The following is a 25314-nucleotide window of genomic DNA, read 5'->3' as shown; positions in this document are numbered from 1 at the left end:
TCTATCCAGGGTACATGTGCCATTAAAAATGATTCATCCAACTGTAGTTAACTGCCATTACTGTGTTTTATATATTGTGGCAAGAGGAAGGAGATTAACATTTCTTGAGTGCCTACTCTGTGTCAAGCATTTAATGTAGAGAATCTCATTTAATCCTCACAACAACGCTGTGACTTGTATATTATTATTTTTCCTCATTTTACAAATAAGGAAACAGAGGCTCAGAGATGAAGCATGTCATGTAGTTTAGTACGCTTGGAGCCAGTATTTGAAAACAAGGCAGTGTGATCCCAAAGTCTCTGCTCTTTTCTCTGTAGCAGTAGTTCTTCACCTCTGGTACGTCTTGGATTCCTTTGAGAACTTAATGAAAGCTATGGTTTGTCCTCTTCCTCAGAAATAGGCATATAATTTCCATGCTCCATGGCCTCCAGGTTAAGAACAGCTGAACAAGGCTTCCCTGGTGAAGCAGTGGTTGGGAGTCCTCCTGCCGATGCAGGGGACACGGGTTCGTGCCCCGGTCCGGGAAGATCCCACATGCCGCGGAGCGGCTGGGCCCGTGAGCCATGGCCGCTGAGCCTGCGCGTCCGGAGCCTGTGCTCCACAACGGGAGAGGCCACAACAGTGAGAGGCCCGCGTACTGCAAAAAAAAAAAAAAAAAAAGAACAGCTGAACGCCCTCATGTCACTTGTCCAATATTACAACATTATTAGTGCATTGTTCATCCAAAAACTCATGGTCATCAACAATTTTTAGTATGAAATTAATAATTCCATATTATTAATAATAGTATATAATAATAATAGCATAATAATGTATTATGCCAATCTTTAAGAAATTACTGCAGTGCTTTTTCCTTTATCCCAAATTTTCTTTAACAAATCTTGCATCTTTCTTTCTTTTTTTTTTTTTTTTTGTGGTACGCGGGCCTCTCACTGTTGTCTCTACCATTGCGGAGCACAGGCTCCGGATGCGCAGGCTCAGTGGCCATGGCTCACGGGCCCAGCCACTCTGCGGCATGTGGGATCTTCCCGGACCGGGGCATGAACCCGTGTCCCCTGCATCGGCAGGCAGACTCTCAACCACTGCGCCACCAGGGAAGCCCCCAAATCTTGCATCTTTTAACTTTTCATTTCCCTCATTCTAGTGGTTACAGTGGGTTGAGACTCTCCTTGAAATTGTTAATACCTCACCAGCATAGTCTAATACCCTGTGGAGTATGCTGGGGTCTCTCAAACTGGAGTAGTATGCTCAAGATTCATGAAACTACAGGGTAAACATAATGCATCTTTCTAGAGGATCTCAGGGAGAACGTAGGTAATTTGAGTGATCATTTTCAAGATAGTTTATATGACAATAAACATATTGTAGAATAAAATGCAACTTTTGTATGCACTTTTACAATCAAGCATGAGACTTCAGAGAAATGTTGCACTTGTGGTGGTGCCTCTTTGGGCTACCCAGACTTCTCCAGGGATACGTGTTCACTCTATTCTGCCATTTGGGATATTTTGGTGAAAAAGTTGGAAGGTCACGTTGTAACAAAAAGACCATGGATTTTGAAGTCAGATAGACCTAGGTTTCAGCCTCAGCTTTGATCTATATTTTCTAGGTTACCTTGAGAAAGTCTAATTTCTCAGTTTTATCGTCTGTAAAAGAGGGAAAAACTCTCTTCATGAGGATTATACAGGAAAACATCTCCAAAGCCTGCACTACATGGTAGATGCTCAATAAATGTTAATGCTGCCATCTCAATTTTTTAAATGTCCAAAGAGAATGAGGCTACTTGAATATAACTGGAGATTTCATTAGGGGTAGTCTAATGTTTCCAACCTAATTAGGAAAAAGAAGCCTTAGGTAACATGATATTAAAATGCAAGTTTCCAGGAAGACATAATAGATGCCCTACAGTAGATGGGAAATTCCAAAGCCAGATCATGACATACAGAATTTGCAAAGGAAATGCTCCAGAACAGGTTCCAAGAAATAAAAAGAAGTCAGGTTGTGGAGGAGAGTGGGGGGAAAACTTGTGCAAACATTTCTTTGTAGAGATCTGTTGCCAGGCTAAGACTCCATTCCACCTCTACAGGAGTGTTGGAATAGTGGAGGTATTACCTCCTTCACCTCAACCCTAGTGAGAGGGGTTTCACCAGACCATCAGAGAGCTTGACATTTGTTCTCTGCAGTAGGAGCAGAGAACTGGAGCTGCACTTCATTCTGAGAAAGCTTAACGTGGCCCTTGGCAGGAAGACAGGGTTGACTGTTTTGGGATTGGCCAGCATTCCCAGAATTTATCAGGCAAGGGATGTTTGAGGGTTTCCTGCGAATCAGTCAAAAGGGTGTCATGCAAGAGAGAGAGCCAAGGTGGGGTCACACTAGACCCTGTCCAATAGAGCCACCTGGAGGGGTGTAGAGACCCCCAGAAAAAAAAAAGCTGGAGATAACTGTTGGATTCCTAGGGGTGGAGGAAAGAGTTGTAAACTACCAACCTGAATATAAATTATAAACCCAGGTCTCCCAAATTGCAGGAGAGGGGTCCTCCATGATGGGAACATTTAAAGAACCCAGAGAAGAGCCAGAGACCCAGAGAGTGGGAAGCCATTTCTTCTACCAAGGAAGAAAAGACCGATCCCTTTACCTCTCTTCCCTGTTCCTGCTTCCACCCTGGTGAGGGTCCAAATAGGAGCTGGCAAGTGGGGAGAGAAAGAAGAAAACCTATCATCCCCCACTTCTCCAAAGGCAGAGAACCACCACCTACAGGCCTCAGTGTGGAGTGGGAGGGGGGACCTTATTTCCAAGTAAAGCCTAAAGAATTTGATTAATACCTTGGACTGAATATGTTCTGATTACTGAATCAAGACTGTGTTTTGTGACTTTGAGTGATTTTAGGACTGTTTACTCTTGAAGGAATGAACAGGAAAATCATGTGACTTGTCCAAGTTTCTATCCAAGGTCAGAGAAGTTTTATCCCAAAGGAGTATATTTTATTTGCACATTAGGAGACAAAATGAAGTTGTGTTTTGATTCTATCATTAATTATGCTTTAAAAAATATTGGTTATAAATATTAATTCATTCCTTCATTCAATGAATATCTGAGTGCTTTTATGTGCCAGGCATTGTGCTAGGAATAGGACATACAGTGAAATGAAAAATAGTCCTTGCCTTCAAATTGTTTATGATCTATGGCAGGGGTCAGCAAATGCTGACCTTCTTCTGTAAAGGGCCAGAGAGTAAATATTTTAGGCTTTGAGGGACACTTAAGATCTCTGTTGCAAATTCCTCTTTCTTCAACCAATTCTATAAAAATGCAAAACCATTCTTGAGGTCTAAACAAACAGAGGTCATGGGTCAGATTTAACCCATGGGCCCTAGCTTACTGCCTCCTTATGTGTGGAAGAAACAAACTTTTAAAAACCACCAATTAGGGCTTCCCGGGTGGCGCAGTGGTTGAGAGTCCACCTGCCGATGCAGGGGACGCGGGTTTGTGCCCCGGTCCGGGAAGATCCCACATGCCGCGGAGCGGCTGGGCCCGTGAGCCATGGCCGCTGAGCCTGCACGTCCGGAGCCTGTGCTCTGCAACGGGAGAGGCCACAACAGTGAGAGGCCCGCGTACCGCAAAAAAAAAACCCAAACAAACCACCAATTACCATACATTTATTATGATTGAAGATGTGCTTAGGATACTTGGGGAGGAGACACAGAAGAGCATTACTTAACTCTAGGGAATCGTGACTTCCTGGAAGTGGCAATGTTGATTTGAGACCTGAAGGATGAGTAAGAGTTGGTCAGGGTTAAAGGAGGTGAGTGCTATTCAAGACAGAAGGAGCTGCCTATACAGAGGCACCAAAGCTTGACAGAGCTTGGTTCACTTTAGAAACTACAGAAGGGGAAACTGAACTTTACAGAGGTCAGTTTGCTCAAGATCACACAACTAGTAAGTGAGGGAGCCTAAAATCTTAACCCAGATGTGCCTGAATATAAACCTATGCTCCTAACCACTGTATCATCCTCCTGCCCTGGTACTAAAGCTATGTCTAAGAGCTACTTCTTACTTTTTGCAAGTCAGCAGCTCTTTCTGGCTCACTTCTGATTCCCTTGGGGGTGAAAATGTCAAAGTTCTAGAAGGGCTTGCAAGACCTTAAAAATAAGACAGTGAATCAATAATGTTGGGTTGTCACGATTACAAGTCTAGTTCTCCCTTTTAAAAATAACCCTTCCACCCAATAAAGCCTGGCACGCATTGCTCAAATTCAGAGTTTGCTTATTTCTTCCTTACAGGAAGGGGTTTTTCCCCGCCTGGTAGCTAAGCCCTAGCACTGTGATAATGTAATTTCTTACCTTATTGTTATAGATCTATAATGAGATAATAGTACCCTTTGGTTTGGACTACATATGGTGATTGGTCCAAGTACTGTTCTGATCTTCATCACTCACACCGATGACCTTGGTCAAATGAGTTTACTCAGCACAGATTAAATCTGTCAATTTTTTTTATTGATTCCTTGGTGGATTTTTATTTTCCCCATGGTTTGGAAAGCTAGGTTAGCCATGCAACAACTACCCCCTTAACGTCTGCCACGCACTCTTGGAGTCAGCAAGACTAAAGGTTGCAATAAGGAGGAAAAGGGAATGGGAATGGTCCAGACTTGCTGTTGCTGGCCTTCCACTGGTCATTGGCTCTTAACCAGGCTGTGCTTTGTCACCCAAGGAGCTCTTTCAAAATACAGAATCTCGGCCCTATCCCAGACCTTCTGCAGGGCTGAAACCTGAGAATATGTATTTTTAACAAGCTCCCCAGGTTAAGAGCCACTGCCTTGTGGGAATAGACAGATAGGTCCCTAATGAACTGATTGTTTTAAAAAATATATCAGACACTCTTGGTCTATGCATAGAAATTCTGCTGTTTTTTTTACAGAAATAGAAAAAAACAATCCTAAAATGCATCGGGAACCACAAAAGACCCTGAATAGCCAAAGCAATCTTGAGAAAGAAAAGCAAAGCTGGAGGCACCACACTTCCTGGTTTCAAACTATATTACAAAGCTCTAGTAATCAAAACAGTATGATACTGGCATAAAAACAGATACATAGACCAATGGAGCAGAATCAAGAGCCCAGAAATAAACCCATACATATATGGTCAAATAATATTTGATGAAGGAGCCATTAATACTCAAAGGAGAAAAGACAGATTCTTCTTCAATAAATTGTTTGGGGAAAAATGTATATTCACATGCAAAAGAATGAAACTGGACCCCTATCATACACCACTCACAAAAATTAACTCGATATAGATTAAACAGTTAAATGTAAGACCCCAAACCATAAAACTCCTAGAAGAAAACATAGGGAAAAATTTCCTTGACATTGGTCTTGGCAATGACTTTTTGGATATGACACCTAATGCACAAGCAACCAAATAAAAAATAAAAAGTGGGACTACATCAAACTAAAAAGCTCTGCACAGCAAGATAAATGATCAGCAAAATAAAAAGACAACCTATGGAATGGGAGAAAACATTTTCAAGCCATCTAATAGGATAAGGGGTTAATATCCAAGATATATAAGGAGCTTATACAACTCAAGAGCAAAATCATCATCGTCATCATCATCATAATCATCCAATTGAAAAATGGGCAAAGGATCTGAATAGACATTTTTCCAAAGAAGATATACACGTGGCCAACAAGTACATGAAAAGGTGCTCAACATCACTCATCATCAGGGAAATGCAAATCAAAACCAAAGTGAGATATCACTTCACACCTATTAGTATGTTTAATATCAAAAAGACAAGAGCTAAGCACTAGCAATGATGTGGAGAAGACGGAACCATTGTGTATTATTTTTGGGAATGTAAATTGGTGCAACAACTATGGAAAACAGTATGGCAGTTCCTCAAAAAATAAAATAAAAATAGAACTACCATATGATCCAGAAATCTCCACTTCTGGGTATATATCCAAAGGGAAAGAAATTACTATCTTGATTTGTACTCCCATGTTCATTGAAACATTATTTACAATAACAAAGACATGGAAACACTTAAGTATCCCCTGATGGATGAATGTGTATATGTATATAATATATATAGGAATATTACTCAGCCATATAAAGAAGGAAACCCTGTCATTTGCAACAGCATAGATGAACCTTGAGGGCACTATGCTAAGTGAAATAAGTCAGACAGAGAAAGACAAATGCTGATGATATTACTTATAAGTAGAATCTAAAAACACCCGAAGTCATAGAAACAGAGAGTAGAATGGTAGTTGCCAGTGCGTGTTGGGTGGCGAGAGGGTGAGGGAAGTGAGTGAAAGGGATCAAAGGGTACAAACTTCCAGTTATAAGATGAATAAGTCCTGGAGATGTAATGTATAGCATGGTGACTGTAGTTAACAATACTCTGTCTGTATACTTAAAAAGTTGCTAACAGAGTAGATCTTAAAATTCTCACCACAAAAAATAAAAGTAACCATGGGAGGTAGCAACTATATAAAGTCATGGATGTGTTAACTAATCCTATAGTGGTACTCATTTATATATATATATAAAATCTCACATCGTACACCTTAAACTGACACATGTTATATGTCAGTTACATCTTAATAAAGCTGAAAAAATAAAAGAAAATTCTGCTTAAGAAGGGAGTATATTGAAGTTCATTGTTCTAATGTTTCAGTAACCTGTAAAATGGGCTTTTGTCACTAATCAGTTGGATATCATCACAGTAATGAGTATGATGCTCTTTAGTGCTATACTTCCAGAAGAAATTAAACAAATAGCAAAGTGAGAGCTCAAACTGTAGTCAAAACAGGTTTATGGGGAGTTCCCTGGTGGTCCAGTGGTTAGGACTCGGTGCTTTCACTGCTGAAGGCCAGGTTCAATCCCTGGTCGGGGAACTAAGATCCCACAAGCTGCACTGCATGGCCGGAAAAAAAAAAAAAGTTTTATGTATTTCAGTAAGTTAAAGATGGCAGACAGATTACATGCATATATTACCTCTACACCCCAAGATAGCAAAAGAATACAAAAGATATAAATTCATGATGATGAAGAGAATGGGAAGGGAGCCATTAGTGGATGAAAGTTGGATGAAAGCTGGAAAACAGATGGAGGTGTAGTAACTGATAAAGTAGTATAGAAGTCACAGTTTACAATACTTGCAGAGGGGCAATACAGTGAAAGAGAAAGTCACCCTTCCCTGCATAAATGCTGTTTGAAAAAGAGAATGAGTGAGTCGTAAGGCATAAGGGGGGAGGGAATAAATTAAGTCATTTTTAATAGAGTCCCCCATTATTCCCCCCAATCTGGTGAACAGAATACCTTGTGGTCAGAAATATCCTCCATGAGCTCCAAAAAATTGGAGTGTTATTCTTTAAAGAGATTGAGAGGTCCAAGAAAAAAGGCCTCCACATTTTTACATTTAGGAAATCCTCCAACAAAATGACTTGCTCCCCATTCATGTATATGAAGCTCCCAATCACTTTTTTAATGCCTCATTCTTCCATGTGAACAAAAAAAAAAATCAATGATCACCAAATATTTAAGGAAAACTTTCAACATGAAAGAATGATAAACAGATAGAAAAAAAAATCAAGGACCCTTGAGAGAGAAAAAAAGAGGAGAGGCAAAACACCCTAATTAGTATACTAAGAGAGATTCAAGAAAACATTGCATTTATATAACAGGATATTTGAAAATAAATAAAAGGAGGACAAGAAAGATATCTTGAAATTAAAGATATTTATTTAAAAGATATTTTACATTTATTTAAAGATATTTAAATAAAAGATTGCTGAGATAAAATTCAAGGGAAGATTTGGAATATAGAGTTGAGGAAGTATCGAAGAAAGTAGCACAAGACTAAAAGAAGGAAAATGAGATAGAAAATAAAACATGACACATAGAAGGAAAACACAGAAGATCCAACATTGACTAATAGGAATTCAAGAGAGAACAAAGTAGAGGGAATTATCAAAGAAATAATACAAGAGAATTTTTCAGAGTATATTCTTATGAAATTTCAGAATACAAAGTGTAAAGATATCCTCAAAGCTTCCAGAGAGAAAAACAATAACCTACAAAGAAATGAGAATGATATTGACATTGGACTTCTTTTTTTTTAATTGAAGTAGAGTTGATTTACAATGTCATGCTAGTTTCAGGTGTACAGCACAGTGATTCAGTTTTATATATATATATGTATATATATATGTATTTTTTCAGATTCTTTTCTTTTATAGGTTATTACAAAATATTTAGTATAGTTCCCTGTGCTATACACTAGGTCCTTGTTGGTTATCTACCTTATATATCATAGTGTGTATTTGTTAATCTCAACCTCCTAATTTATCCCTCCCCCCCTTTCCCCTTTGGTAACCATGAGGTTGTTTTCTATGTCTATGAGTCTTTGGTTTTTTTATATTCTACATATAAGCAATTTCATTGATATTTGTCTCTCTGTCTGGCTTACTTCACTTAGTGTGATAATCTGTAGGTCCATGCATGTTGCACAAAAGGCATTAATTCATTCTTTTTTATGGCTGAGTAATATTCCATTGTATATGTATACCACATCTTTATCCATTCCTCTGTCGATGGACATTTAGGTTGCTTCTGTGTCTTAGCTATTGTGAATAGTGCTGCAATGATCATTGGGGTGCATGTATCTTTTCAAATTATAGGAGGTAACTACAAGAAGAAACAGCTAAATAAGTAGAAGGGGTTGTCCTGGAGGGCATAAATACGGGATGTGACATGGTGGAGCAGAAGTCTGTTGCTTTGCATCATAAGCCCTCCTGTATTCTGTTTTAACCTTGTGTGTGTATTACTTTGATAAATACTTCTGAATTATTTAAGAAATTGAACTATTGAGTTTTTTTCAGGTTCTTGTCCGATAAAGATGGTCACCATGGATAATGGGATTTAGATCAGAAAAAAATTCCATTATCAAGCATTTGTTGAACACTTATTATTTGCCTAGCCCCCTGCTAAGTGCTAAAGGGAGCTCCAAGAGTATTTAAGACAGTCTCTGTCCACAAGGAACTTGAAACCTAGTTGGGCAAAGCAAACCAGTACGTGAAACAATTAGAGAATGAAAATACATAGTAAAGTGCTGAACTGTTGGTATGCTAAATTATGCCCATTAGAAAATCTGGCAACAGGAAGATGAAATCAGATTGGATTGAAATTAGGGAGTGCTTCAGGTGGACCTGGGGCTTGTTTCTGGCTTTAAATGATGGAAAAGATAGGAATAGGTCTAGAAGGTAAGGGTGTTAGAGGAGGGAAAGGCAACATGAACAATGACCTGGAGAAGATTTTTTTTCTAATTTGTTATGTATTATTAGGAAGAAATTTTTATTCTTTCTAATATCTCTACAATGCTTTCTCTTTAAATCTCCCTAATTTAAAAACTTTCTCTGAGTGGATTATTTTTTTTCTTGCTGACAGTGCAGTAAATTTTCTGTCACTTTGCAGAATGGGAACTGCCATTTACTAAATGAGCTTTTCTCTATTCTGTGCTCCTTTGGTGCCAAGTCTTAATAAAGACAGATGGGTTTCCCCCATCGTGCTGCTGCTTCCCAGCTCAGGCTGATGAATATGAGACTGAGAGCCTGACCCTGTCATTGTCAGGTAATATAAAAGGTTTCATCCTATTTATTGCCGTACTTTAATTACTGGGGGAAAAGTATGAATTAAGAAACAAAGGATTTAAAATCATTTCAACAAAACCAGGATGTCTGAGCAAATTAAAACCATCTTTTTTCTTTTCCATTTTCTCTTCCTTGGTGGGGGAGAGTGAAGGTGGTGGGGTGATTAGTGTTGTTTGGGTTAAATTTAATTAATAGGAACTCACAGCATAATGTTCCATGAAGAATGTACATGTCAAAAAACCATGTGGTTATAGGGCTATCAATTCAAATATCTGGGTTCAATTCAATGGAAATTTTAGCCAAGTTATTAGACTTTACTGGTTATCCTGGAAATCATTTACGGACCTGGTTGGAATTAGTACATAAGCCTTTAGAGTGGTTTCCTGGAACTAGCCCTGAAGATAAATTTTATAACATAGTCTGTGATTCCCTAAACCATTTGAGAGAATATGCTAGTTGCTCCCCATGTGTTGTGATATAATGTGGGAACACTAGGAACACCCCTTGCCCTCAATTCACCCAAAACTATTCCTCTCTTCTTTCTACTGTGCCAAATCTAAAATACCATTCACTCATTCATTCATTCCTTGGTGGTAGGATTTTGTAACTCTAGAGACCTTCAGCTAAATTGCGTCTGCCCCCTCAGGTCAGATTTTATGGTTCCAATCGACTTCTAACACTTTAATGTGAAAAAATTTATCTGATTGCTTATGTGTGTGTGTGTAATGATGTTTTTTTCAGGATAAAACCCTTTTTTTTTAACAAGATAATACATGCTTATGATTAAAAACGAAAATCTTAAGCAATATGCAAATATGTAGAGTGAAGTCTCTCCGCTCTTCCCCTCACCTTTACAGAAGTAACCACTGTTTTAACAGAACAGTTTCATTTCTATATTTCTAGGCTTTTTCTATGCATAGGCAAATACATGTGTGTGTGTACATGTACACATATAAGGAATAGGGTTACAAGTATGTTGTTCTGTAATTTGTTGTCATTCAACCACATACTATGGACAGCCTTCCATGTCATTAGTTACATATTTACCTGTTCTTTTAAATGTCTTCCCTTTATTCCTTAATATATATATAGCTTAAATTATTTAACCAATACCCCATGGATGCACACTGGGTTGTTCAAAGTTCTGATATTATAACACTGCAGTGATCGTCCTTATATATACAGATCTCTGCACAGAAAAGTGAAATTGCTGGATTGAAGATATTCAAGCTAAAACGCTTCATTGATACAGCTAATTGCCTTCCAAAATGCGGTCACCAGTTTATGTTGGGGAGGAAAAATTTTTCCTCTACACTTCTAGGTTCTTCTGGCTGGTCTGTGAATTAAATTGACCTGAGACAGATGAACAGGAAAAAATCAAACAAAAGTTTAATAACATGTATACACAGGAGAGACCTAGGAGAACTGAGTAACTTGCCAAAAAGGCTGAAGCCCTCACCTTAAATACCATCTTCAGCTGAAGACAAAAGAGGATGTTGGGGGGGTGGGGTTTAGTACTTCAGAGGGGAGGAAGGCAATTCACAGGGAGATGGAAAATAAGCAAATGTTTGCTGGGCCCTACAGAAACAATGGGACCCAGAGAGGAATTTTAACAAACAGACTTTGCTGGGTTCCTCCCTATCTACCACACCTAATTCTACTATAGTTATCTATGGTAATATCTCCCTTCCTGAAATAGGTTCTCTATCTATATCCTTTAGGCAGTTAAGGGGAAGGTCAAAGGTTCTTCTTCCTGAGTCTTTTGGGCCTTGATTGTTTTCAGTTTGGAAATAATCTGCATTCCAAAGAGACATGTGGCAAATTTTGTTCCCCTACACTATGCTCCCACCAACATTGCATTGGCACAATCCTTTTCCACATGCTTCCTCCAGAGATGGATAGAAACTAATAATGAATGTTTTTTGTTTCTGATTATAAAAGGACTGCATTTCATTTGTAGATAAAGTTGGAAAACATAGAAGAGTATTTAAAGTTAAAATATTCTGTATTCGGGCTTCCCTGGTGGCGCAGTGGTTGAGAGTCTGCCTGCCGATGCAGGGGACACGGGTTCGTGCCCCGGTCCGGGAAGATCCCACATGCCGCGGAGCGGCTAGACCCGTGAGCCATGGCCGCTGAGCCTGCACGTCCGGAGCCTGTGCTCCGCAATGGGAGAGGCCGCAACAGTGAGAGACCCGCGTACCGCAAAAAAAAAAAAAAAAATTCTGTATTCATATTAATCAGTAAGAATCATCCTTACACATTTGGTGTAGTTAATTTCTACTCTTCTTTCTTTTTGTATATTGATGACCTTTAACATTCAAATGAAATATGTTCTGAGACAATGACAAGTCCCCAAAGTCTTGACTACCTCTATAACATATTTCACTCACAAAACACAATTTTTGCAGTGACTGTATTGCACTCAATGAAACAGTTTTCTAATCAGTTTTATTTATTTTCATATATATCATATAGTGAATTTGTTCATATCAAAGATCTATACTACATGAAATTCAAACAGCTCTAAACTTTATTTATTAAAAGTTTCTGTTTACTGGCTAAGCATTATCTTCTGTGTTTTTAATCTTTCTATCTACTTCCATCACTAGCAATTGCATTTGGCTTTTCTTTTTAGGCCACTCAAAAAAAAAGGAAAATAATGCCTGTTTGCTTTCATTCTATTATTCTTTTTTCTTCTATTCATTTCTTTTTGAACATTCATGTTTTCTGGTGTGACACTGTAATTCTAAATTATTCTAGATTGCTCTATTCTTTCATGTATTTAGGATACATTTTTTCAAAATTCCTAGGCCTGAGGTAATGACTATTAATGATTGCCCAAATGACCTTTCCAAATGCATGGATCATCCCTGTTATATAGCACAAAACTGGATTTTTAAATGTCAAGTGTTTTTTTTCCATTTTTAGGATTGGATCTAATATACAAATCTACTTATGTCACTTTTCTACTTCAGTTGTCTTTTTTCCCCCAGTTTCATTGAGAAATAATTGATACACAGCACTGTATAAGTTTAAGCTGTACAACATAATGATTTGACTTACATACATCATGGAATGATGACCACAATAGGTTTAGAGAACATCTGTCATCTCATATAGGTACAATATTAAAGAAATAGAAAAAAAATTTTTGCCTTGTGATAAGAACTCTTAGGATTTACTCTCTAACTTTCATATATAACATAACATACAGTGTTAATTATCTTTATCATGTTGTACGTTATATCCATAGTACTTATTTATCTTATAACTGGGAATTTGTACCTTTTGACTGCCTTCATCCAATTCCCCCTCCCTCCATTCCACACCTCTGGTAGTCACAAATATGATCTCTTTTTCCATGAGTTTGTTTGTTTTTGAAGTATAATTGACCTACAACACTGTGTTAGTTCCTGGTATGCAACAGTGCAACAGTATAGAAATTTGATATTTCTATACATTTCAAAAGGATCACTGTGATAACTCTAATTGTCATCTGTCACTGTACAACAATGTGTATTTCATACCTGTGACTCATTTATTGTGCAACTGGAAGTTTGTGCCTTTTTTTTTTTTTTTTTTTTTTGGTCACACGGCATGTGGAATCTTAGTTCCCTGACCAGGGATTAAACCCGCACCCCCTGCAGTGGAAGCACAGAGTCTTAACCACTGGACTGCCAGAGAAGTCCCTGAAAGTTTGTACCTCTTAATCTCCCTCACATATTTCTCTCCTCCTTCCAACCCCCTCCCCTCTGGTAACCACCTGTTTGGTCTCTGTATCTACGACTCTATTTCTGTTTGGTTATGTTTGTTCATTTGTTTTTTTTTAGATCCACATATAAGTGAAGTCATACAGTATTTTATCTTTCTCTGTCTGACATTTCACTTAGCAAAATATCCTCTAGGTCCATCCATGTTGTCATAAATGTCAAGATTTCATTCTTTTTTATGGCTGAGTAATATTCCAGTGTGTGTGTGTGTGTGTGTATACCACATTTTCTTTATCCTTCCATCTATTGTTGGGCACTTAGGTTGCTTCCATATATTGGCTATTGTAAATAATGGTGCAATGAACATAGGGGTGCATATATCTTTTTGAATAAGTGTTTTCACTTTCTTTGTGTAAATACCTAGGAGTGGAATTGCTGGATCCTATGGCATTTCTGTTTTTAATTTTTGAGGAACCTCCATACAGTTTTCCTTAGTGGCTTCGCTAATTTACATTCCCACCAACAATGCATGAAGAGTCCCTTTTCTCCACATCCTTGCTGACACTTGTTATTTGCTGTCTTTTTGATGATAGCCATTCTTTTTTAAAAAAATATATATGTATTTTATTTATTTATTTTTGGATGTGTCGGGTCAGTTGCAGCACATGGCATCTTCGTTGTGGTGTGCAGGCTTCTCTCTAGTTGTGGCATGCAGGCTCCAGAGTGTGTGGGCTCTGTAGTTGCAGCGTGTGGGCTTAGTTGCCCCACAGCATGTGGGATCTTAATTCCCCGGCCAAGGATCGAACCCACAATCCCCTGCATTGGAAGGCAGATTCCCTGGACCACCAGAGAAGACCCTTGATAACAGCCATTCTGGCAGGTGTGAGGTGATATCTCACTGTGGTTTTGATTTGTGTTTCCCTGATTAGTGATGTTTGAATATGTTTTGATGTGCTTCTTGGCCATCTGTCTTCTTTGGAAAAATGTCTATTCAGGTCCACTGGCCATTTTTTTTCTTTTTTTTTTTGGCGGTACATGGGCCTCTCACCACTGTGGCCTCTCCTGTTGCGGAGCACAGGCTCTGGATGCGCAGGCCCAGCGGCCATGGCTCACGGGCCCAGCTGCTCTGCGGCATGTGGGATCCTCCCGGACCGGGGCACGAACCCGCGTCCCCTGCATCGGCAGGCGGACTCTCAACCACTGCGCCACCAGGGAAGCCCCACTGGCCATTTTCTAATTGGGTTGTTTGGTTTTTGATGTCAAGTTGTATGAGTTCTTTGTATATTTTGGATATTAACCCATTGTTGGATATATCATTTGCAAATATTTTCTCCCCTTCAGTAGGCGGCCTTTTCATTTTGTTGCTAGTTTCCTTCACTGTGCAAAAGCTTTTTAGTTTGATATAGTCCATTTTGTTTATTTTTCCTTTTGTTTGCCTTGCTTGAGAAGACATATCTAAAAAAATGTTGCTAAGACTGATGTCAAATAGCGTATTGCCTATGTTTTGCTCTGGAAGTTTTATGGTTTCAGGTCTTATGTTTATGTCTTTAATCCATTTTGGGTTTATTTTTGTATGTGGTGTAAGAAAGTAGTCCATTTTGATTCTTTTACATGTAGCTGTCCAGTTTTCCCAGCACCATTTTTTGAAGAGGTTGTCTTTTCCCCATGGTATATTCTTGCCTCCTTTGTTGTAGATTAATTGCCCATATAAGTGTGGGTTCATTTCTGTACTCTATTCTGTTCGATTGTCAGTTTTGGTACCAGTACCATACTGTTTTGATTATTGTAGCTTTGTAGTATAGTTTGAAATCAGGGAGCATGATACCTTCTATTTTATTCTTCTGTCTTAAGATTGTTTTGGGTCTTTGGACCTATTCTGGGTCTTTTGTAGTTCCATATAATTTTTAAAAATTTATTTATTTTATTTTATTTTTGGCTGTGTTAGGTCTTCGTTGCTGCGAGCGGGATTTCTCTAGTTGCAGTGAGCAGGCTTCTCATTGTGGTGGCCTCTCTTGTTGCGGAGCATGGGCTCTAGGCACGTGGACTTCAGTAATTGTGGCTTGCAGGCTCTAGAGCACAGGCTCAGTAGTTGTAGCGCACAGGCTTAGTTGCTCCATGGCATGTGGGATCTCCCTGGACCAGGGCTCAAACCTGTGTCCCCTGTGTTGGCAGGCGGATTCTTAACCACTGCACCACCAGGGGAGTCCTCCATATAAATTTGAGAATTATTTGTTCTATTTCTGTGAAAGATGCTATTGGTATTTTGATAGGGATTCCATTGGACCTATAGATTGCCCTGGGTAGTATAGTGATTTTAATCATATTAATTCTTACTGTGTTCTTTCAGGTATTTAGGATACATTTTTCAAAATTCCTAGGCCTGAGGTAATAATGACTATTAATAATTGCCCTAATGACCTTTCCAAATGTGTGTATCATCCCTGTGTTATCCAATACAAAATTGGATTTTTAAATGCCAAATTACTCTCTTTTCATTTTTAGGATTGGATCTAATATGCAAATCTGGTCATGTCACTTTTCCACTTTTGTTGCCTTTTTTAAAAAAAAACTTTCACAAAAATGGTATCACACTGGACATATTATTGTACAGTATACTTTGATTTTTAATTTAATAATTCTTTGTAGTAATATTTTCTATTCAATACATAGAGATTTATCTCATTCTTTTCAATAGCTGGATAATATTCTACAAAATGGCATCCCTTAATTTACTCAACCATTACCCTACTGATGAACATTTAGTGTTTTGGGTTTTTTTTTAGTTGTTTGCTTACTATAAACCATATTCCTTGGGTCAACAACTTGTTTCAGTTTACTTGGGACTTTCCTGGGTTTAACACTGAAGTCCCATGTGCCAGGAAACTCCTCAGCAATGGGCAAACTGAGACAGTTGATCACTCCACTCTTACATCTTCCTACATCTATTCTTACCTACTGGCATTTTGTTTGTGCCACATACTTTTCCAGAACTGGGATTTTGAGGTCATCTCATTGCTTTTATACATTACACGTTGTAGGAAGTCCTATTGGAATGGGACCCAGGTAGTTTTTCAAGTGGGGAATGTGGAGAACATAGAGTATGGCTCTGGTCCATATTAGAAGCCATAATAAAAATCTTTTAGCATTAGGCCATTTGAGTGGGGGGAGAGAGGATTACAAAAGGGCATGCCCTTACAGAAAGGGCATGAAGATTGCTGAGTGGATAAAGGAAAATGCAGAAGGACCCAAAAAACAAATTTTGCCCTCATATTTTTGCCTAGAATAAGTACTGCTATGTAGAACCACTAGTTTAAGGACATAGCAGTGAATTAAGAATCTGGAGACCTGTCTTATTTAATAGCTTTGCATCTCAATTTTTTTATTCAAATAGGAAAAACTAGACATTCACCTTTTTCTCATATCCTAGAGGTGTTAGACAGCTAAATTCCAGTGTTTATAAAAGTACCTTGAGCTACTTAAGCTATTAAAAAGGTTATAAAAATATGAAATACTTGTCCTGGTAATCCACAGATGTCTTCTTGCCTTGTTCACAGATGCTGGGTTATATTAGCATCTCTTAATTAATATTGAGCAAACAGGGTTTCAGTAGGCCTATTTAATAGGTACATGTACAGCTTCTTTTGCCGTCGGAGGTAGTGTATTTCAGAGAGAAGATTCTCAATATTATTTGCCTTATGCTTTAAGTCAGGCAACAATTAAGGAAGCAAGAACATCTGCCTTCCAGGACCTGGTACTCATCTGTCAATTCTAAAATAGTTTCAAGGCAATTTGTTAGGTAGTGCTGGCTGAATGATTGGTTTTCCTGTGATAATTGCCAATGTATTTTCTGTAAGGCCTGAAGACGGAGAGGCAGAGGGTTAGGAAAGAACATTCTAGGGCTATTCTTTATAATCTTCTTAGATCAACTCTTCAGGAATTCTCAGCTTTAGAACACCAGAAGAGAACAGCAGCTAATCTACCAAACTGTTGTGGAATAACCAAAGCCCGAGAAGCTGCATCTGAGCTACCCATTTAAGAGAGGCAGAACTGTAAAAGGCCTTGCAAACTAAATCCCAAGCCATACAATAGTCTCTATGGGAAGTGGTCAGATGGCCTAGTAAAAGCAAAGATTCAGAGACCCTGGATTTAGGATCTGTTTCTGCTGAGTGGCTATGAGACCTCAACTACAGAACACCAGCTTCTCATCTGTTAGATGTGGTTAGTAATACCTGTTTTACCTGGAGAGGCGGTATAAGGTAGCTGTTAAGAGTGCAAGATCCAAATCTAAATAATAAAAGAAACAAATGAATATAACAAAACAGAAACAGACTCACAGATACAGAGAACAAACAAGTGGTTACCAGTGGGGAGAGGGGAGGGAGGAGGGGCAAGATAGGGGAAGGGGATTAAGAGGTACAAACTACTAGGTATAAAATAAGATACAAGGATGTAATGTACAACACAGGGAATATAGCCAATATTTCATAATAACTTTAAATAGTATAATCTATAAAAATATTCAATCACTATGCTGTGTACTTGAAAGTAATATAATATTATAAATCAACTATACTTGAATTAAAAAAAAAGAATGCAGGCCACAGAACCAAAGTGCTTGGTTGGAATCTTGGCTTATTTGTTACTTATATGCTATGTGACCTTGGGCAAGTAACTTAACTTTCTGAACCACAGTCTCTTATTCTGTCAAATGGACTTAACAATGACATTGGCTCCCAAGGGTTGTTGGAGGATTATTATAATTCATGTGAAGTGCTTAGAACTATGTCTCACACATTTTACCATCAACATTTACCAAATGTCAGCTGCTATCATATATGATGCTTAAAATCATAGGTTCAACTCAAGAGCTCGCCAGACTGCACCCAAATCCTGGCTCTGCCAATAAATAACCTTGTAAAATTACTTAACCTCTTAGACCCTCAGTATTTCCCTCTGCAAAATGGGAAGAGTAATGTAACAACCTCAGAGGGTTATTGCAGGTATTACATAAAACATTCCATGTAAAGGGCTTAGAACCATGCCTGGTACATAGTTAGTATTCAATAATTATTATTTTTCTCCAAGAGTCTTGATGTAGGCCACACTTATTATATTAAGAGCGTTCCTTTTTCTGGCTTTACCCATCCCTACCCTTTGGTGTTTGCCATCTTCTATGGCCCATCTTCATCATTGTTTTTTTTCATTTTCTTTTTCTTTGTCAAAACCAGCTTTCAGGACCTTTTCAAATGCTGCATAAATGTTTAGCTGTCTTTGAGGCTTTGCGATTTAGCTGAACTGTAAGCTGGAACTAAAGGGCATTTCAGATTTCGGACTGGGGTTGAGTGAAGACTGTGGGGCTTTTTGGGAGGAAGTCAACATGACAGGTCCTATTTAGTATTCCACAGTTATTGTGAGAAAAAAGTGAGCTATCAGTACATGCAAAAATCCAAAAATATTGTGCACGTACCAGATGTCCAACAGAAGGGACTGCCTGTTACCCTGCAGCTTTTCTTGACAACTCACAGATTACAGACAATATTAAATGAATGCTTCCTGTGTGCTGAACTCTGCATTATCTCAGTTATGCATAACACCAATCCTATGTGGTAGGCATTAACTTCATTTTACATTTTAAAAAATAGGTATATACTTCAAGAAGTTTAATTGATTTATCCCAAGTTCACATAGCTCATAAATGATGGAGCCAGGAATTAGGAAATTTCAAATCCCCTGATCTTTCTACCCTACCACATTTAAACAATTTTTATTCTCAGAACACAGTGTCCTGGAGTACGAATCACTCTGGGGATTCAGAGGTCTGTCTGGTAGCCTGGCAGAAGAAGCAGAGAGACTGCTGAGCATTTTTCTTATTATTGCATCTCCCTGGCCAATCTCTGGCCCTATCCAGCCAAAAGGACTGCAGTGGTGAATACCCAGTTATTCATTTTGAAATGTATGTTCCCAGAGTCCCAACTGGGCCCAGATGGTAGACTAAACTGTGATCCAAGGTGCTGATTTTAGAAGTTTGGTATTTGCACAGATGTGTCTGCAATAATGAAAGAAGGAAACCCAACTGATGACTGAGTAGATTGTTCCTCCCTTGGGTCCTACGAGACCAGAATAAGAGCCAGATCAGCATAGTGCTCCTCCCAACAACTGTGTGTTGGAAATATGTGGCTACTTATCTAACTTCACCTCTGGGATTGAGGCTAGACACCAGTTTATTGTGAAACTGGCTGATAAGATGGGTAAAGTTATGCTTCGTGTGTTAAAAATAATTCCTTTCTATGGAGACAGTAAGAACAGATGTCGAGGCATAGGTAATTGACATAGACATAACTTTTACTGGTTGTTGGCTCCTGTTTTCCAAAGAGTACAGTCGAGACTTTCCCTAATACTTTCTGCAGGTTGGATTCTAGGGGTATGTCTTAAGGAGGGCTTGCTGTTCTTGCAATATAAACATTCCTCAGGATGGAGTTTACGATGGTTTTTTGTTAAATGTAACACTGGTTCATAGGGGATTATGTCTTGGGAGGACGTTGTGACTTCATTGCAATGCATACTTTATCAGTGGTGAATGGAGAACAGTATGGAGGTTCTTTAAAAAACTACAAATAGAACTACCATATGATCCAGCAATCCCACTACTGGGCATATACCCTGAGAAAACCATAATTCAAAAAGAGTCATGTACTAAAATGTTCATTGCAGCTCTATTTACAATAGCCCGGAGATGGAAACAACCTAAGTGTCCATCATCGGATGAATGGATAAAGAAGATGTGGCACATATATACAATGGAATATTACTCAGCCATAAAAAGAAACGAACTTGAGCTATTTGTAATGAGGTGGATGGACCTAGAGTCTGTCATACAGAGTGAAGTAAGTCAGAAAGAGAAAGACAAATACTGTATGCTAACACATATATATGGAATTTAAGAAAAAAATGTCATGAAAAACCTAGGGGTAAGGCAGGAATAAAGACACAGACCTACTAGAGAATGGACTTGAGGATATGGGGAGGGGGAAGGACAAGCTGTGACAAAGCGAGAGAGTGGCATGGACATATATACACTACGAAATGTAAAATAGCTAGTGGGAAGCAGCCGCATAGCACAGGGAGATCAGCTCGGTGCTTTGTGACCACCTAGAGGGGTGAGATAAGGAGGGTGGGAGGGAGGGAGACGCAAGAGGGAAGAGATATGGGAACATATGTATATGTATAACTGATTCACTTTGTTATGCAGCAGAAACTAACACACCATTGTAGAGCAATTATACACCAATAAAGATGTAAAAAAAAAAAAAAAGAATGACTATTTACCTTTTCCCCAAATAATATCATGGGATGAGGACCACTCTGAACCAAAAGCCATAGGGACTGAGAGATTCCATGTCATGAACAAAGGTTAACTAACATCTGCTCCCAGACCTCAAGTTGTTTGCAATCTAGTCGAAGAGACAAACATGTCAGTATATTTAATACAAAGCAGAATGAAGTGCATGCTAGGCAGACTTCTTAGTGCTAAGTAAAGTGATTTGAAAGTATGGAGGAAGGTTAAGTTAGTTCTGCCTGGGGACACTAGGGAAAGCTTCACAGAAGAGTTAGCCCTTGACCTGGGCCTTGAAAAATGAGTTGAGATTTGATAAAGAAGATGCAAGGAAGGATATTCCAGGCTGAGGGAATCCCGTGATCAAAGACACAATATGTGCAAGCAAATGCCATTTTTAATTTTTTTCGCCTTGACAGTAGTGAGTTATATAGCTGTGTAGTCCAAGCACATAGTGTGTGAAGCCACCTGTGGAGGCTGGTGAGTCTGAGTCCAGAAGTAGGGGCTGAGCACTGAACTTCAGTGACACTCACCACTCTATTCCTGGACTTTGTTTTGGAGGCTAAGGGGGGAGAAGGTGATGGGGTAGTTGACAGCCCTTCTGTTATGGACTGAATGTGTCCCCTCAAAATTCATATGTTGAAATCCTAATCCCCCAGTGTGATGGTTTTTGGAGGTGGGGCCTTTGGAAGATAATTAGGTCATGAGGGTGCAGCCCTCGTGAATGGGATTAGTGAGTGACCTTATAAGAAGAAACATGAGAGTTTCCTTCCTGTCTCTGCTCTCCACCATGTGAGGATACAATGAAAAGTCATATTTTGTAATAGCAGCCTGAGCTGACGAAGATATATTCTGTTCCCAGGACTGGCCCTTATACTTGCAAAAGTTGAGGATTAGGGAGCCAGCAGGCATCCTATGGAGCACAGTACAGTTTTGCCATAGAATAAACTCTTGATTATGTAGGGAATCACTACTTAATTGAATATTTAAATAGCTATAAAATTAAATTTGGTCTAATTATTTCAAACTCCTTACTTGACTCTAGCTGTAACTTTTTTTTTTACATCTTTATTGGAGTATAATTGCTTTAAAATGGTGTGTTAGTTTCTGCTTTATAACAAAGTGAATCAGTTATACATATACATATGTTCCCATATCTCTTCCCTCTTGCATCTCCCTCCCTCCCACCCTCCCTATCCCACCCCTCCAGGCGGTCACAAAGCACCGAGCTGATCTCCCTGTGCTATGCGGCTGCTTCCCACTAGCTATATACCTTACATCTGGTAGTGTATGAATGTCCATGCCTCTCTCTCGCTTTGTCACAGCTTACACTTCCCCCTCCCCATATCCTCAAGTCCATTCTCCAGTAGGTCTGTGTCTTTATTCCTGTCTTACCCCTAGGTTCTTCATGACATTTTTTTTTCTAAAATTCCATATATATCTGTTAGCATACGATATTTGTCTTTCTCTTTCTGACTTACTTCACTCTGTATGACAGACTCTAGGTCTATCCACCTCATTACAAATAGCTCAATTTCGTTTCTTTTTACGGCTGAGTAATATTCCATTGTATATATGTGCCATATCTTCTGTATCCATTCATCCGATGATGGACACTTAGGTTGTTTCCATCTCTGGGCTATTGTAAATAGAGCTGCAATGAACATTTTGGTACATGACTCTTTTTGAATTATGGTTTTCTCAGGGTATATGCCCAGTAGTGGGATTGCTGGATCATATGGTAGTTCTATTTGTAGTTTTTTAAGGAACCTCCATACTGTTCTCCACAGTGGCTATATCAATTTACATTCCCACCAACAGTACAAGAGTGTTCCCTTTTCTCCACACCCTCTCCGGCATTTATTGTTTCTAGATTTTTTGATGATGGCCATTCTGACTGGTGTGAGATGATATCTCATTGTAGTTTTGATTTGCATTTCTCTAATGATTAATAATGTTGAGCATTCTTTCATGTGTTTGTTGGCAGTCTGTATATCTTCTTTGGAGAAATGTATATTTAGGTCTTCTGCCCAGTTTTGGCTTGGGTTGTTATTTTGTTATTGAGCTGCATGAGCTGCTTATAAATTTTGGAGATTAATCCTTTGTCAGTTGCTTCATTTGCAAATATTTTCCCCCATTCTGAGGGTTGTCTTTTGGTCTTGTTTATGGTTTCCTTTGCTGTGCAAAAGCTTTGAAGTTTCATTAGGTCCCATTTGTTTATTTTTGTTTTTATTTCCATTTCTCTAGGAGGTGGGTCAAAAAGGATCTTGCTGTGATTTATGTCATAGAGTGTTCTGCCTATGTTTTCCTCTAAGAGTTTGATAGTATCTGGCCTTACATTTAGGTCTTTAATCCATTTTGAGCTTTTTTTTGTGTATGGTGTTAGGGAGTGATCTAATCTCATACTTTTACATGTAGCTGTCCAGTTTTCCCAGCACCACTTTTTGAAGAGGCTGTCCTTTCTACACTGCACATTCCTGCCTCCTTTATCAAAGATAAGGTGACCATATGTGCGTGGGTTTATCTCTGGGCTTTCTGTCCTGTTCCATTGATCTATCTTTCTGTTTCTGTGCTAGTACCATACTGTCTTGATTAAGGTAGCTTTGTAGTATAGTCTGAAGTCAGGGAGCCTGATTCCTCCAGCTCCGTTTTTCATTCTCAAGATTGCTTTGGCTAGTCAGGGTCTTTTGTGTTTCCATACAAATTGTGAAATTTTTTGTTCTAGTTCTGTGAAAAATGCCAGTGGTAGTTTGATACGGATTGCATTGAATCTGTAGATTGCTTTGGGTAGTAGAGTCATTTTCATAACGTTGATTCTTCCAATCCAAGAACATGGTATATCTCTCCATCTATTTGTATCATCTTTAATTTCTTTCATCAGCGTCTTATAATTTTCTGCATACAGGTCTTTTGTCTCCTTAGGTAGGTTTATTCCTAGATATTTTATTCTTTTTGTTGCAATGGTAAATGGGAGTGTTTTCTTGATTTCACTCTCAGATTTTTCATCATTATTTTCATCATTAGTGTATAGGAATGCCAGAGATTTCTGTGCATTAATTTTGTATCCTGCTACTTTACCAAATTCATTGATTAGCTCTAGTAGCTTTCTGGTAGCATCTTTAGGATTCTCTATGTATAGTATCATGTCATCTGCAAACAGTGACAGCTTTACTTCTTCTTTTCTCATTTGGATTCCTTTTATTTCCTTTTCTTCTCTGATTGCTGTGGCCAAAACTTCCAAAACTATGTTGAATAAGAGTGGTGAGAGTGGGCAACCTTGTCTTGTTCCTGATCTTAGTGGAAATGATTTCAGTTTTTCACCATTGAGGACGATGTTGGCTGTGGGTTTGTCATATATGGCTTTTATTATGTTGAGGAAATTTCCCTCTATGCCTACTTTCTGTAGGGTTTTTATCGTAAATGGGTGTTGAATATTGTCGAAAGCTTTCTCTGCATCTATTGAGATGATCATATGGTTTTTCTCCTTCAATTTGTTAATATGGTGTATCACGTTGATTGATTTGTGTATATTAAAGAATCCTTGCGTTCCTGGAATAAACCCCACTTGATCATGGTGTATGATCCTTTTAATGTGCTGTTGGATTCTCTTTGCTAGTATTTTGTTGAGGATTTTTGCATCTATGTTCATCAGTGATATTGGCCTGTAGTCTTCTTTCTTTGTGACATCCTTGTCTGGTTTTGGTATCAGGGTGATGGTGGCTTCGTAGAATGAGTTTGGGAGTGTTCCTCCCTCTGCTATATTTTGGAAGAGTTTGAGAAGGATAGGTGTTAGCTCTTCTCTAAATGTTTGATAGAATTTGCCTGTGAAGCTATCTGGTCCTGGGATTTTGTTTGTTGGAAGATTTTTAATCACAGTTTCAATATCATTGCTTGTGATTGGTCTGTTCATATTTTCTATTTCTTCCTGATTCAGTCTTGGCAGGTTGAGCATTTCTAAGAATTTGTCCATTTCTTCCCGGTTGTCCATTTTATTGGCATAGAGTTGCTTGTAGTAATCTCTCACGATCTTTTGTATTTCTGCAGTGTCAGTTGTTACTTCTCCTTTTTCATTTCTAATTCTACTGATTTGAGTCTTCTCCCTTTTTTTCTTGATGAGTCTGGGTAATGGTTTATCAATTTTGTGTATCTTCTCAAAGAACCAGCATTTAGTTTTATTGATCTTTGCTATCATTTCCTTCATTTCTTTTTCATTTATTTCTTATCTGATTTTTATGATTTCTTTCCTTCCTCTAACTTTGGGATTTTTTTGTTCTTCTTTCTCTAATTGCTTTATGTGCAAGGTTAGATTGTTTATTCGAGATGTTTCCTGTTTCTTAAGGTAGGATTGTATTGCTATAACCTTCCCTCTTAGAACTGCTTTTGCTGCATCCCATAGATTTTGGGTCATCATGTCTCCATTGTCATTTGTTTCTAGGTATTTTTTAATTTCCTCTTTGATTTCTTCAGTGATCACTTCGTTATTAAGTAGTGTATTGTTTAGCCTCCATGTGTTTGTATTTTTTACAGATCTTTTCCTGTAATTGATATCTAGTCTCATAGCGTTGTGGTTGGAAAAGATACTTGATACAATTTCAATTTTCTTAAATTTACCAAGG

The sequence above is a fragment of the Aethalodelphis obliquidens genome, unplaced genomic scaffold (assembly GCF_003676395.1).
Source record: "Aethalodelphis obliquidens isolate GAN/ISIS:26980383/991018 unplaced genomic scaffold, ASM367639v1 scaffold66, whole genome shotgun sequence".
Taxonomy (NCBI): Eukaryota; Metazoa; Chordata; class Mammalia; order Artiodactyla; family Delphinidae; genus Aethalodelphis; species Aethalodelphis obliquidens.
Note: the sequence above shows the minus strand (reverse complement) of the source record.